Source organism: Spinacia oleracea, chromosome 2 (genome assembly GCF_020520425.1).
Source record: "Spinacia oleracea cultivar Varoflay chromosome 2, BTI_SOV_V1, whole genome shotgun sequence".
Lineage (NCBI taxonomy): Eukaryota > Viridiplantae > Streptophyta > Magnoliopsida > Caryophyllales > Amaranthaceae > Spinacia > Spinacia oleracea.
Window position 1 is genome coordinate 78,235,648 of NC_079488.1, and position 14,432 is coordinate 78,250,079.

The following is a 14,432-nucleotide window of genomic DNA, read 5'->3' on the forward strand; positions in this document are numbered from 1 at the left end:
TATTGATTCTGATTTGGACATGATCTGTACAAATCGGTTTTGATTTGAACATATTAGTTATGTAAGGATCGGTTCTGATGTAGACAAGATCTTTGCAGATTTGAACATGATCTGGACATGATCTGTACAGACCAGTTATGATCTGGATATTATCTGATCCTATCAGTTCTGGTCTAGATATATAATGGTTCTGTTCTATAAAAATCAGTTTTGATATGGACATGACCTGATCATATCGTTTCTGATCTGGACTTAATGGTTTTAATTTGGACATGATGAATTTGAATGTTTTTTTATGCCTTAAGTAATATTCCCTCCGTATTTATTTAAGGTGTAGACTTGGCTAGCTAGGCACGTGTATTAAGAAGAACAATTGAATGAAATAAAGTAACAAAACAAGTGAGGTTGGGTAGATATTTTAATAGGTAAAATACGTGGGGACTATGTCATTTTAGGGGGTTGGAGGTGGGGTGTAGATCTGAAATTATTTGTTTAATAGGGTGGTGGAACATAAGATATATTAGATGGATTATTTAATTAGATGGTGGTGTTGACAAGTTACTAAAAATGGCAAGTGTATCTCTTAAATAAATACGGCCGGAAAAGGCAAGTGTATACCTTAAATAAATACGGAGGGAGTAGATTTTAATTGCACCGATAAAAACATTCTTTTGTATTAAAGCAATAATAGTAATAAAATATTAAATATGATAACAATGATATAAATGTATAATAATAATAATCATCATCATAATAATCGGGTATGATCTGATCTGATCTGAACTTATTTTTTCTGATCTGGTTTGATCTTATTTTTTTGATCTGATCTGATCTGAACTTATTTTTTCTGATCTGATCTGATTAAATTTGAAATAAGTAATAAGGTCCTGAAATAAGGTGAACTAAACAGGGCCTAAGTACTTGTTTATTTAGTTAATGTTTTTGGGTGTGAGTGAGCCACTAAGCCACTATAACGAGAGACATTTGAGGTTTCGAACCCGTGATCAATAATTTTTCGAGCATCAGGCCCCAGTCGCTATAACTAGACTAAGAACTCATTGGTCAAATTGTTGTTAGAAAGTTATTAATAGAAAAATACGTGCACGAATTGAAGTAAAATTAATAGTGTAACTGTACAATAATTAATTCTCATAAAAACTTAGTAACAATTTTTACAATATGTGCTTATAAATTTTTAATAGATGAGCATAAACATCTCTCTCGTTTTTAATCTAGTTTGAAATCTCTCTCTTGTTTTCAGAAAACGAACCGTTAAAACATCTTTTATGTTTGATGTATTCATTTCTATACACGAAGAGGGTGGAGAGCCAAATAATCTAGTTTCGATCGATAACAACATATACAACAAAAATCTTGTTTTGGTACCATATACTGACCTACTATTAATTGCTTGATTTATAAGCAAAACTTACGTGCATGCCCCGTAGACTTGTTGGGAAGTTTATGAAATGTGAACAACAAAAGAAGTTTGCCAATTCTGACATTTATGATTTTTTTTGTCACTTTCTTTCAATTCTTGTCATACAATACGAGGGTGACACGTGTATAAGAGAATTTTAAAAGTGAAATTATGAAAGAGATATAAACTAACTAACAAAGAGAATGAGACCATAAAATTTGGACAAATATTGATCTTATATTTTACTTCCTCTTCTCCATCTTTTCATGGGTTATCTTGTTCTAATGTTATTCCATCTTCCAAATTTTCATCAAGTCAACTTAAAAGGTCCCAATTCGGATTAGATAAATCTCCACTGCCTTATTTGGAATCACTAGCATCAAAACGACGTCAGACATGGCCAACTTCCATTGTGAGGGCAAACTAGATGGTTGAAACATTGAGACCAGTGGCGGAGACAGATAGGGGGGGGTAGGGAGGCTGCTACACCTAACAATTTTTAAAAAGACTTATTTATAGTATTAAATACGAAGTGGTAATTTACATCACTAAATACTCCTTGTCTCGGTGGTTATTTCTTGGTTTATTAACTCATGTTGACTATTTGGTCAAGGGTTCGAATCTTTTACACTACAATATAACTATTCCAAAAGTGCGACTATGCCCTGCTGCCAAAAGTGTATGGAAGAAGCTAGGCATCTACAACATACAATTTCAAGATACAATGCCATTTACACACTGGATCTTAAAGATTATTGAAGATGGGGCTGCAGTGAGTGGCCAAGGGTATTTGTAGTGACTTGTTGGTGGCTCTGGAAGTGGGAGAACAAAAGAAGCTTTGATTCCTCACCCAACATTCCACCGGACCAAGTAAGTTTCGTGTTTGCTCGAATTGGTAAGATTAGAAGCTAGGGCAATGGAGAGAGATGACTTGCTGCTCTTAAGTCCTAATTTGGGGAAGAATGAAGCTTTTATTAAGTGGAAATTCCCTAGAGAAGGGAGGGTGGAGTTAAATACGGAAGGGGCAGCAAAAGGGAACCCGTGAAAGGCAGGTGCAAGAGGGATGAAGTACATGAGGTATTTGCCCTCAATTGTGGGATCTTCTCGAGTACAAAGGCTAAACTATTGGCGATATTGAAGGGGCTGCTCGTTGCTTGGGAAGGAGAGCACAAAAAGGTGGAGGTGTGTTTGTGGCTTGGGAAGGAGGGCACAAAAAGGTGGAGGTTTTTTTGGACTCTGAAGTTGTTGTTCAAATGATGGTAGGAGATTTATGTACCAACTCTCAGTATTGTCACATAGTTCGGAAGTGTAAGTCTCTCATCAACAAGAAGGGTGGGAGGTTACAGTGGGACACTATTATAGGGAAGCTAACCGGGCGGCGGATTGTTTAGCCAACTATGGTGTTCAGTCGGACCAGAAGCTAGTCAAGTTCAAGACGATCCCGGAGGATCTTCATGTTGTGTTATTGTAGGACTGGAGCGGGGTGGCATGGCCAAGATTGGTGTCTGGAAAGTCCTATGGTATTGGTTAAGCTGGTTGCGTAGCTTAGTAGTAGTTTTTGAGTTTATTTCTGTTTTGTTTTTTGTTTTTTCAGTCTGTTTGTTTGTTTGGGGCTTTACCCCCCTCTTGCATCAAATAAAAAAAACAATATAACTATTCCCTTTCATTTTTTCCCTCGTCCCCCTAACATTCAATTCCTGGCTCCGCCATTGGTTGAGATCATGAAAACATGCATAGAATTACTTTGTCCCACACCGAAGTAGAAAGGACATAATAACGAACTTATAAGTTTGATAAGTTACTTCTCTTATTTTCAATTTATTTTGAGATGGGCCTCCTTGTTCTGCATGGCAAATTGAGCGGCCATGCCCGTGAAATAACGCATGTATATATATTTTTTAAGAGAAACTTCTAGTTATTGTTGATGTGAACGAATTGAACTTGAAATAGCATGCTATAATTCACAATAATCTAGGATGGATGTTTGATATCCTTTCCTTCTTACACAAAAATCCCTTTCCTCCTTTTAGTTTGCGTTTTTTTTATGCATTTTATACGTTTTCTATTTTTTGACAACATAAACAAACATATACAATATAGACCCCATATCTTCTAGCCTCTACAGCCAAATTATGGGCTTGTCTAACACTACTCCTAGTACACTTATAAATACATACATTATTCATACTTTTTATAATCCTATGGATTTCATAACAAATAGAAGAGAAATCATACAAACAGTTTGGATACTGTTGAATAGCCAAAATAACATTCAAGCAATCTAACTTTATTATTATAATTCTTACTCCATATTGAATAGGAGCTTTGATCCCAACCATGATAACCATGACCTCAGTATGAATAGGACTGCCTGCAATAATACTTCTGGCTCCTCTGCAATCTTATTTGCTCTCAACCAAAGCACCCAACCAATTGCCGCAGATATTCCTTTTCCAAGCCCCATATACTAGCAAAATGCCAGTACACAACTCTTGTTTTCCTATAAGAGTAACCAAACCAGGTTCCTCATTATCAAAATTCCGCCTTTCCAATCTAATACTCATGTTTTTCAATTTCTCCTTGATAGGTCTTGCTGTGCAGGATGTTATTCTGAATGGTTTCCATAATTTCCAGTACATTGATTGGATTAGGAATATCACCTCTAATCACACAAGAATTCTTGTGGAGTCATAAGGACCACAAAATCGCAACAAAATCCAGAGTTCTTAAACTATCTAATCCATCCTCTTTCCATAGATAGTGTTGACCCATATGGTTTTGATGATGACAAGCAAACTTAACTAATAAATGTTTAAGTTTCTATGCTAAGAAAACCAGGAGTTCCAGAGCAGGAACAATAGAAGGCCAAAGCATGTAGACTTGGGCAATCAGAGAAACTGATCAAGCAGGCATAAATAAGTTCCTGATGGGAACATGGTTCGAGAAGTTCCAGAGGTGGAACAACCAACATACGGAGAAGCATGGAACATGAAGACAAGAAATAAGAGTCTATTTTCTAGGATTCATGTAAGTATGTAGTAGCGTGAAAGGTAATGGAGCAAGGTGTTAAAAGGAACTCGTGGAACTTAGAGTCAAAAGCATTAAGAGTCAGTGAATATGTTGCATATTATTATCGTAATCTGTAGGGATTTATTTAGAGTTTTGTTTCTTAATAAATCTCTACTTGGTTAAGAGTTTTAGATAATATGCACTAGTTATTTTAGGATAAGATTTATTTTTAAATAAAAGATAAGTTTTAAATTAAATCAACTTTAATTAGGATTCTGATTTTAATTTCATCTTTTATTTATTTTTATCTTACCTGCTTTTGGAAAATAAAGAGTCAAAATTTAAGATACGTATAATGAGTTTGTGAGTGTTGGACTTGTAACGCAAGTTCCTGTACGAACGGGAACTCATGTATTTATTTCACGTTTATGAAAAGGTTTTTAGTAAAATATGTTTGTATGAGAAAATAAATAAAAAGTGAGTTTTGGAAAAATATCTCTTGGATTATGTTTTGATAAAACGTTGCTTTTTCTCCAAGTATTTATTTTCTTTTTGTTTCCTATTTTTACTCTAACTGTTTTACTGTAAACGTGGTATAAGTTGTGCCCAAGACTTTGACTGCTTTCTCCCCAAGTTTCTCCCCAACTAACTGATCATGGGTAAGTGCCTAGAAGTTAGGAAACCTACTGTTAGTGGAGGAATAAGTGGGATTATGGTTAAGTCTTGTGCACGCTATAAATAGAGGCTTATATCTTCATTCCAAAGTGTCTGACTTGTGTCTTTCCATAAGGATTGGCTGTGGAATAACGTTATATAAAAATATGTTTTCCATTCCACGTTTTTGAGTCAGTTCCTACGAGTTCCAAGTTCCTACGAGTGACATGTTCCCCTTTGTTCTTTCACGTAATACATACTAGAGGGATACTAATCAACTATCAATCATCTATATTTTTAAAGGTGGTCAAGGGTTGAGGGAACTCTTGTAATGGGGAATTGGTCAAGGGTTTCAGTGAATTCTTATATCCTGTTTTGGGCAGGAACTTGAGTGAGTTCCTGATATGTATGGGGCAGGAACTTGAGTGAGTTCCTGATATGTATTTGGGTAGGCTTTGAGTGAAGTCTATAAGAGAGAAGCAGAGAGGCTATGAGTGAAGTCTAAGAGTCAAGAGAGACTTCTAGGGAAGTCAGTGAGAGCGTAGTTGTTTGAGGGAACAACTATTGGGAACTTGAGTTCGTAGAGGAACTCAAGTAATACCCGAGTTCCTTATAGGTTTGTAACAGAGTTGTTGCCCTATAGTGAAAAGAGTTTAAGTTGAAATCCCTAGTGGGTCGAGGTTTTCTTTCTAGTTGGGCCTAGAAAGTTTCCTCGTAAAATCTCTCTTGCATTGTTTCTCTACTTGCTTATGTTCTTTATAATTCCGCAAAAATTGGCTAGCAAGTTCCAAACTACAATTCACCCCCCCTCTTGTAGTGTTCCATCCGAATAACAGATAGTTTAAGAAATTCTTAATCCAATATTGAACTCCTATTTCCCTTGACATTGTACTATTAATACCCAGACTGCAAGCTCTCCAAACACATTCAGCTACCCAACAGTCTCTAAATATATGAGATTCCGACTCTTCAGCTTGATGGAAAAAACTATAATGAACTTCCTCGATTGTTCTTCTTTTCTGCAATGTCTTTCTCAAGGATAGAGTTTTATGAAAAATTGGCCATATAAAAATTTTCCGTTTCGGCCATAAGCTTGAATTCCACAACTTTTTCCAGAACCTACATATATCATCTGATATGTTGGCATCATTAATCTTCCCAACCAGATACGCATAAATGGATTTCACTGTTGCTCGGCTATTATTTTCACCAACCCAATGATAGTAATCCAAAAGTGAAGATTCTGGAATAAAAGTACTCAGAATGTCCTGAGTTGTCTGCTTCTCAAAATTTTGCCAAATTAGTGGCGAATTCCACACTCTTGTACCTGGAAAAAAGATCACTAACACTTGTAATTGGTTCCATAGATGTAACATTCCTTCTCCATTTAATAACACTAGATGGAAACCATTTTTAATTTCTTGTTGTAGCAACGTGTTGCCTCTATAAATTATTTTATTAAACCCCGTCTTCACTCTTTGGACACTTTTACATAAACCTCTGTACCCCCAAGAAGCCTTTGGGTGGATGTTATCAGTGATACCCGCCTCCACAAGGGATTTTTTATAAGCAGCACTATAAACACGAGCTAGGAGCAGGTTGGGGTTATGATAAATTCGTAACGCCTGCTTCACAAGTAGAGCTTTATTATAGAACTCCATATTACGCAATCCAACTCCTCACACACCCTCAGGAAGATCTAATGCACTTCTTTTTGTCCAACATATACCACATGAATTCTTCAAATTTTTCCACCAGTACCACATGAATATTGAATTAATTTTCTTTGTAATGAATTTTGGAGCAAGAAAAACTGCCAGAATGTTAGAGCAAAGAGCTGCAAGAATGATGTTGATCATGAGAAGTCTACATGCCGACGACAATGATAAGTGTTTCCATGAGGAAATTTTCTTGTGAATCTTGTCAATCATTGGAACAAACACTTGTGAAGAACTACCATCAATTTCTATGGTACACCCTAAGTACTTCCCTAAATATGAAGTATTGGGTGTCCCACTGATACTCTTCATCTGTTGTTTTCAATGTTCCGGAGTATTCGGGCTAAAAATAATATTTGACTTCTCAAAGTTATGCTTCTCCTGTAACTTGACAGAAATTATCTAAGATCCCTCTAATTACTTGGCATGATTGCTCATTCACCTTAAAACAGAAAATAGAATCATCTGAAAAAAATAAATGAGAAATCGAAGGGGTTGATGATATATATTTGAATACCTCTTATCTTTCTTTCGCTTTCTGCACAAATCATCATTCTTGAGAGCATCTCCATTAGAAGGATGAAGATATACAGGGAAATTGGATCCCTTTGACGTAGTCCACATTTTGGCTTGATCACCTGTGTTGGCTCTCCATTAACCAAAATTGAATAGGAGACATTGGTTACACACTGCATTTTCCAGTGTCTCCATAAAGGAGGAAATTGCATAGTGTTGAGAATCCATTCCACAAATTCCCATCGCACTCAATCATATGCCTTGTTCATATCAATCATGAGAACTGCAAATCTTTCAAAGCCCTTTGTTCTCCTCTTTACGAACGTCAACACTTCATGTGCAAGTAAGCAATTATCTCCCATGGCTCTTTTTGGAACAAAGGCATTTTGGAAAGGTCCAACTAAATTCTGGAGAATCATTTTAAGCCTATTTGTGAGACATTTGGAAATTATCTTATAAATAACATTGCTCAGACTTATTGGCTGGAACTGAGACGATATCTCTAGGCAGTCTACTTTTGGAATTAGAACTATATAAGTGAAGTTCCATTCCTTTGGTAGATAACCCGATCCGAAAAAATGAAGGAAAACATCCGATATATCATTCGCAACTATCTCCCATGCTTTGTGGTAGGAAAAAGTTGGGATTTCATCCGGTCCTGGTTCTTTAAGACCCCCCATTTGAAAAATCGCTTGCCTCACTTATGTATAAGTGAATTCACATTGAAGTAATGTAACATGTTATGCGTTGAGCCTTATAGGTAATTCAGCCAGGTCCTCAAGGATCTCCCATTTCTCATCAGATAAACTATCACATCTAAATATGTTTTTAAAATGCTCTAAAAATATATTTATGATATCTTCCTCCGAAGCAGACCACTCACCATTTGACTTCTGCAACAAAGTTACTTCATTTCTTATCTTCCTTGCCTTCGCACGTCTATAGAAATAATATGTGTTACAATCACCAAGAGCCAACCATTTCCCTTTTGCTCTCTGTTTTCAGTAGGCTAGCTGAATAAGAATTTGATCCATTCCCTCCTGACGAACTTCTAAGTCATCCATCATCCATTCTTCTTCTATTGCACCCTGCGCCTGCATACATTTATGTACAACATCATTCCAGATGATTTTATTTGTTAATTTATATTCTTTACACCAGTTAAGAAGATTCTGCATGATCTTATCACTACTACAAAAATGGGATTATAGAGCTGTTAAAATAGACTTTACAAAGCGCCTTAGAGGCGCTCTCCTGCTCAACGCTTTATAAAGTTTATAAAGCTGTTGGAAGAGGCGCTTTGTATGCCTAATCATACATTACGGTGGTTCGAGAAGTGCGCTCTATATACCCTTCATAAAATCAATATATAGAGAAGGAATACTGAGCTGTTATCATACTTAACTTTAAATAAACATAATAATAGATAACAGTTTCCATAGACAACCGTCCTATATACTTCCTCGTTTACATTAAGATATAGAACAGTTGTTGTAGGCAACCGATCTCTTTTCCCGATTTTTTATTACGTAAAATAATTATTTTAGCCCCATTTTGGCCATTTGTTTATTGGATGCTATAAGAATTATTCGATTATCATAAATAAGATCCATTAACACAAATGTTAAAATAAATCAATTTCATTATGTTCCAACTTCTTGTAACTTTGAAAAAAAATCTGGAAAAGACAAAATACAATAATTCTAACTAATTTTCCGTATTAATTCTCAAAACTGCTCCATGTATGTTACAAAATCCATATATAGAATAGATATACCATATATATTACAAAATCTATAAATCAATGGTAAAAATAATCTAGCTTCTTATTCAACCAAGATTATGTCTCGAAGATCTGGGAGTATCTGTTCTAATTTGTCCCAGATATAAGTCTGCAAAAACAAAATAAATAACAGATGGGTAAGAGAAATTTAGAAATCAAGTGCAAAAACAGACTACTGATATCAAGGTCTTTAAGCAAGATACAACCTTAATATTTAAACTACACCTCCGCATCAGCAAATCCACATCCACTTAAAACCTGAAATCACCACACTCAAATTAGATGAATATTAAATCAAGATTAATACTCCGTATATTTGTGTTTGGTAGTGGAATAGAAATTGGCTACCAGGAAGATGTTGAAGCAGGGCTAAAGACAAACGAAAAGAAAAGGGGGAAAAATATCTAATTTAACTTAAATTGCAAGTGATAATCCATAGTTCAATTTGGCATGTGAAACTGCATAATTCAATCTCTGTATCGGAATTACAAAGAAAGGCTCCGAGAAACAATAAAAAGTTCAACATTTAAATTGAAGTACAATTTTTAAGTACTACCTTGTATAAAATTTAACACAAGCACTGATATCTTTACAACAGTCGGAGTACGACGGTGGAGCGGCAGTTGCGATGGCAGAGAGGCTGGCGATTGAAGCGAACATAAAAACCACCAAAAAATGATCAGATCTCAAGTAAATTCAATGAGGCAATTCAAAGAGAAGACAAATAAAACCTAAATATTTTTTTTTGATAATTAATAAAACCTAAATACTTAAATGATAAGTATTGGGGAAAAAAAATGAATCAATTAAACACTAAATCAAATCCAAATTCGTGAGACATATAGAGAAATTTAAAGGAGAACACATTTCAAAATGTTGCAATTTTCAAAAAATCAACCAAAGAATAACATATTAATAATTAAAAATATCACCACAAATAAATAATCTGCATCAAGTTTCCAAAATAATTGAGTACAAATAAAAAAAAAGAACCGGGTATAGAAATTGGTGGAAAGATCAATAAAGGTCTTGAAGGCCTAGTTTCACCATTGGCGAACGCATCGAATTTGTTGGAATATGAAATAGGTAGATCTAGAAAATGTTAGCGAATCCACATCATTTAGGACCATGGAATTTGTAGGCAAATAGGAAGCAATCAATAGAAGACATGATTCATCGACTCGATGACATTGTTGGTATTTTCAGCTAACCTTGGGTGGTTGGAGACTTGGAGGCGGCGAATTTTTTTATTGAGATGGAAAATCTAAAAAGGGGGTTAGATTTACATAATTAATGGAGGAAATGAGAGAATTTAAGGGTTTAGCCCTTGAGGAAAGTTAGGGGTAGTGATATACAGTAAGTAGTATGGAGTATACACGGATAGGGTAGAGAATATAGAACGCTTAGCTCTCCTACCCGTTTCGTGTATATATTACCTTAAGTTATTTTTCATTAGGGTAAAAACATACGAAATGGTTAAGTGACTTAACCGCTCTGTATTCTTTCCATCGTGAAACTGTCAACATAGATAACCGCTCTATATAATTCTGTGAAACGGTTAAGTCACTTGACCGCTCTATATTCAACGTTTCTTATTCCGATTTTTGTAGTAGTGTATGAAGCCTTCTAGCACATCTGAACATTGGCGACCCTTGTTGAGGTTGCTCCCATGCTTCTCGAATCATGTCTTTTGGTTGCTGCAAATCCAAACACCAAATGTCAATTCGATATGGTCTGGAGCTTTCTTTGGGGTGGCTTCGTGTCAAGAATAATCGATGCATGATCCGAGACTAAAATTGGCATATTAAATATTCTAGCATCCGGATAGGCAGTCATCCATTCTTCTGATGCATATCCTCTATCTAGGCGTTCATAAATACGACCATTCTCTTCCTTGTTATTACACCAAGTGAAGCATGCCCCATGAAATGGAATATCCACCAAATTCCAGTAACTTCTCCATACCATGAATAAGCCTCTGCCTGGAATAACATGAGAACCCCCTTGTTTTTCTCTAAGTACTCAACTTGATTAAAATCGCCAACCAATAAAACCTTTTATGCAGCAGAAGATAATATGCAAGCAATAGAATTCCACACATCAAAACGATAATCAATATACGGTGATCCATGCACCAAAATCAAATCTCATTCATTAAGATCACCATTTTCAGCATCTGATATCTTACAGTGCAAAAAGTTACTTGACTTGTTCACAGTTCTGAATCTGACTACATCCTTCTAAAAAAACAGCTAAACCTCTAACATATGAGGTAGATTCGACAAAGACATAATTAGAGAAATTTAATCAGACAACTACATTCTCAACTAATTTACAATCCGCTTTCGTTTCCATAAGGAACACCACATGAGGTGAACGTTTTTGGATGGTCCAAGAGAGAAATGGAACTGTAGGACCATCCAGTGAACGTTTTTGGATGGTTTTGTAATACCCTGAAATTTTTAAAACTTGATTTATTAAAATTACAAATATTTATTATTTTGATTTCGTTTTAAATAATTATGAATAATCGAATTTCGTTATTTTAAACGTTTTTACGATTTATTTTAAACGATAAATTTATGAAGGAAAATTTATTTATTTTTCGTTAACGATATTTTTTATAAAGAAATATTTTAGTTAAACATTTCTAGTTTTAGTAGTTTCCAAAAATAGCAGCAAAATTTCTGAATTTTAGTCCAACCATGTGAAATTATGAAAATGCCCTTAGAAGAACAAAATACCATTTCTCTTCTTCTCCTTGCTTTCCACGTACAAATGGAATGAAGAAATTTCTTCATTCCTCTCTTCCCTCAAATTCAGTCCACATATATGGGGTGAAGGCTTCCTCTTCACTCTACTCTACATTATAATTTTTGCAAAGATTTGTTCCATTTCCCTCAACCCAAAATCAGTTAACCTAAACTAAGAACCACCACCATCAACACTCCATTTTCTTCGTTTCTCTGCCACCATCATCAACAACCACCGTGACCACCACTGCCCACCATCACTTCCACCATCTACAACTTCTTTCCACCCCTTCTCCACCTCCATCACCGGCGAACTCCTTCTGTTTCCCTTCAACCAGAACCAGGCCGCAGCCCGCACGCCCCTGCCTCCCTCTTTTCTTCCTCCTTGCTGCACCACCCACGCAACAACACCACTCCCGACCACCCTCACCATCCTTTGAACCAATCTCCGCCCCTAATATCACCGACGAACTGCCACGCCGTCGCCTAGAACCACCCCTTTTTTCTTCTCCCGTAATCCCCTGTTTCCCCCCTTTCCTTTTGCACACTCTCCCTTTCCCTCGTGTCATGCCGCCGCGACACAACCACCACCACCGACGCCGAGTCACCCCAGCCCATCCGCCGATCCTTTCTCCTTGCAGCTTCCCCTCTCTTCCCCTTCGTGCCTCCCCTGTTTCGCACCCCCTTCCCCTGTTCGTATCCCATCTCAGAAAAGAATAAAAAGGAAACCAAGTTCCAATTCTTAAACCCATATTTAGATTGGGCCCTTTTTCAATTTGGGATTTTGGGTAAGTTATATCCAATTTTTAGATTTTTCCTACTTATGAATATTTATGTTTTAAATTTTAATAATCTAATTATTTACTAATAAATTGTTATTATTTTTCAGGTTTAATTATTTTTTACTAAAATAAATTACTAGCTTAAATTAAAAAAACGGAATTTAAATAATATTTTCATGAAAACCGGTTTATGAAATATAAATATATATTTCGATTGAAATTTCGATTAATAATATTTTCATTAAATTTCGAAATTATATTTTTATTAAAATTCATTTTTTATAAATTCATTACTTATAAAATTTATTATTTATAAAATATTTATTTTCGATTATTTATCGTTTAATAACTAATTCAAGGATTTAGTATTTTTGAAAGAAATTGGACTCGGAGCCCAGGAAGAACGAACCAAGGAAAAGCCTTAGCAACCATGGAATTGAGGTAACGACTATTTCTAGTACCCGCAACTCCCTTATAAATGTGGTTATGAAATTATGACAATATGATTGAATTTATGAACTAAATGTTTTGACATATTTTATGAATTGCGAGAAATGATTTATGATTTGGTTGAATTATTCTTTATAATATGTTTTGTTTGAGTTTTCTCATAAAAATGATGTTTATGTGATACCATGAAAGATATGATATTTTGTTGATCCCAGGATCTATATGATGTTTATGATTTAAAAGAGTTATGTTATTTCAACTGAAATACAAAAGCCAAGGCTTAGTAAAATTACATATAACATGATAAATGAAAGTGAAAGACCTAGTTTGTCTGGCAGTATTTAAACTATCATGTTTGTATTTCTCGGTCATGCATGTACCTATGGACACCGGCCTGTCCACCCATGGATTACGAGCCCAAGCTCCCATGGTTTATGAGTTCAGGCTCGGGCCGAGGCCCACTGTTACCAGTTCGATTATGAGACCAGGCTCGTATGGGCCCAGGCCCTCGTGGAGAAATCCTCCACTAGTTCGTACTTGCCAACAACTAGCATGTTAATTAAAAAGTTTATGAATGAATTAAATATGATATTTTATTAAATGTTTTACCTTATTATATTCTCCCTGTGTTATTAAATAAAATGAATTGAAATGAATTTATGTTGCTAGAATAGTTCGTTACTGAGTCTTCGGCTCAACGTTTTTTTTCCTGTTTTAGGTACTGCTGGGGACGAAGAGCGACATAAATGCCGCTCATCAGTGCACTCAAATAAGACGAACATAGGAACTCATAATATGGTGAGAATAATAGGTTCAGGAAAGGAGAAGAAGAGTATAAATATTTTCGATGTATCCAAATGAGCTCCAGAAAGATAATTACAATGGAAGGCACATTTGTAACCTAAATCCGAAGTCAATTTCATAGTCAAAACGTTTGTAACTGAAAATTAGAATCAATTTTGCAATTAAAGCGGAGACGTAAATCAAGAGAGCGTTTTCGACAGTTAAGACTTTAATGAATACAGTGGAGTGAGCTACGTAACTGAACGGTCTCATAAGAACTGGACCGCTAGTTCACGACTTGGCCCAAAAAAGGAGTCCCCACTACACCACACACGTGTCACTAACACGACCCGAACCAGTCGAACGACGGAGGCGGCGCGCGTGTGGGGATACCCCTTCTAGCCCAAACCACTAGGGGAAGTACTTAAAAGTATAAACAACACCTCCCTATATTTAAAATAAGGGAAACATCCCTTTTCCTTTCAATGTGGGAGAAAACACTTTTCATTAAATAGTACACTTGAAATCCCCACTTTTCATTTCTACCAATGTGGAGCAAAACCC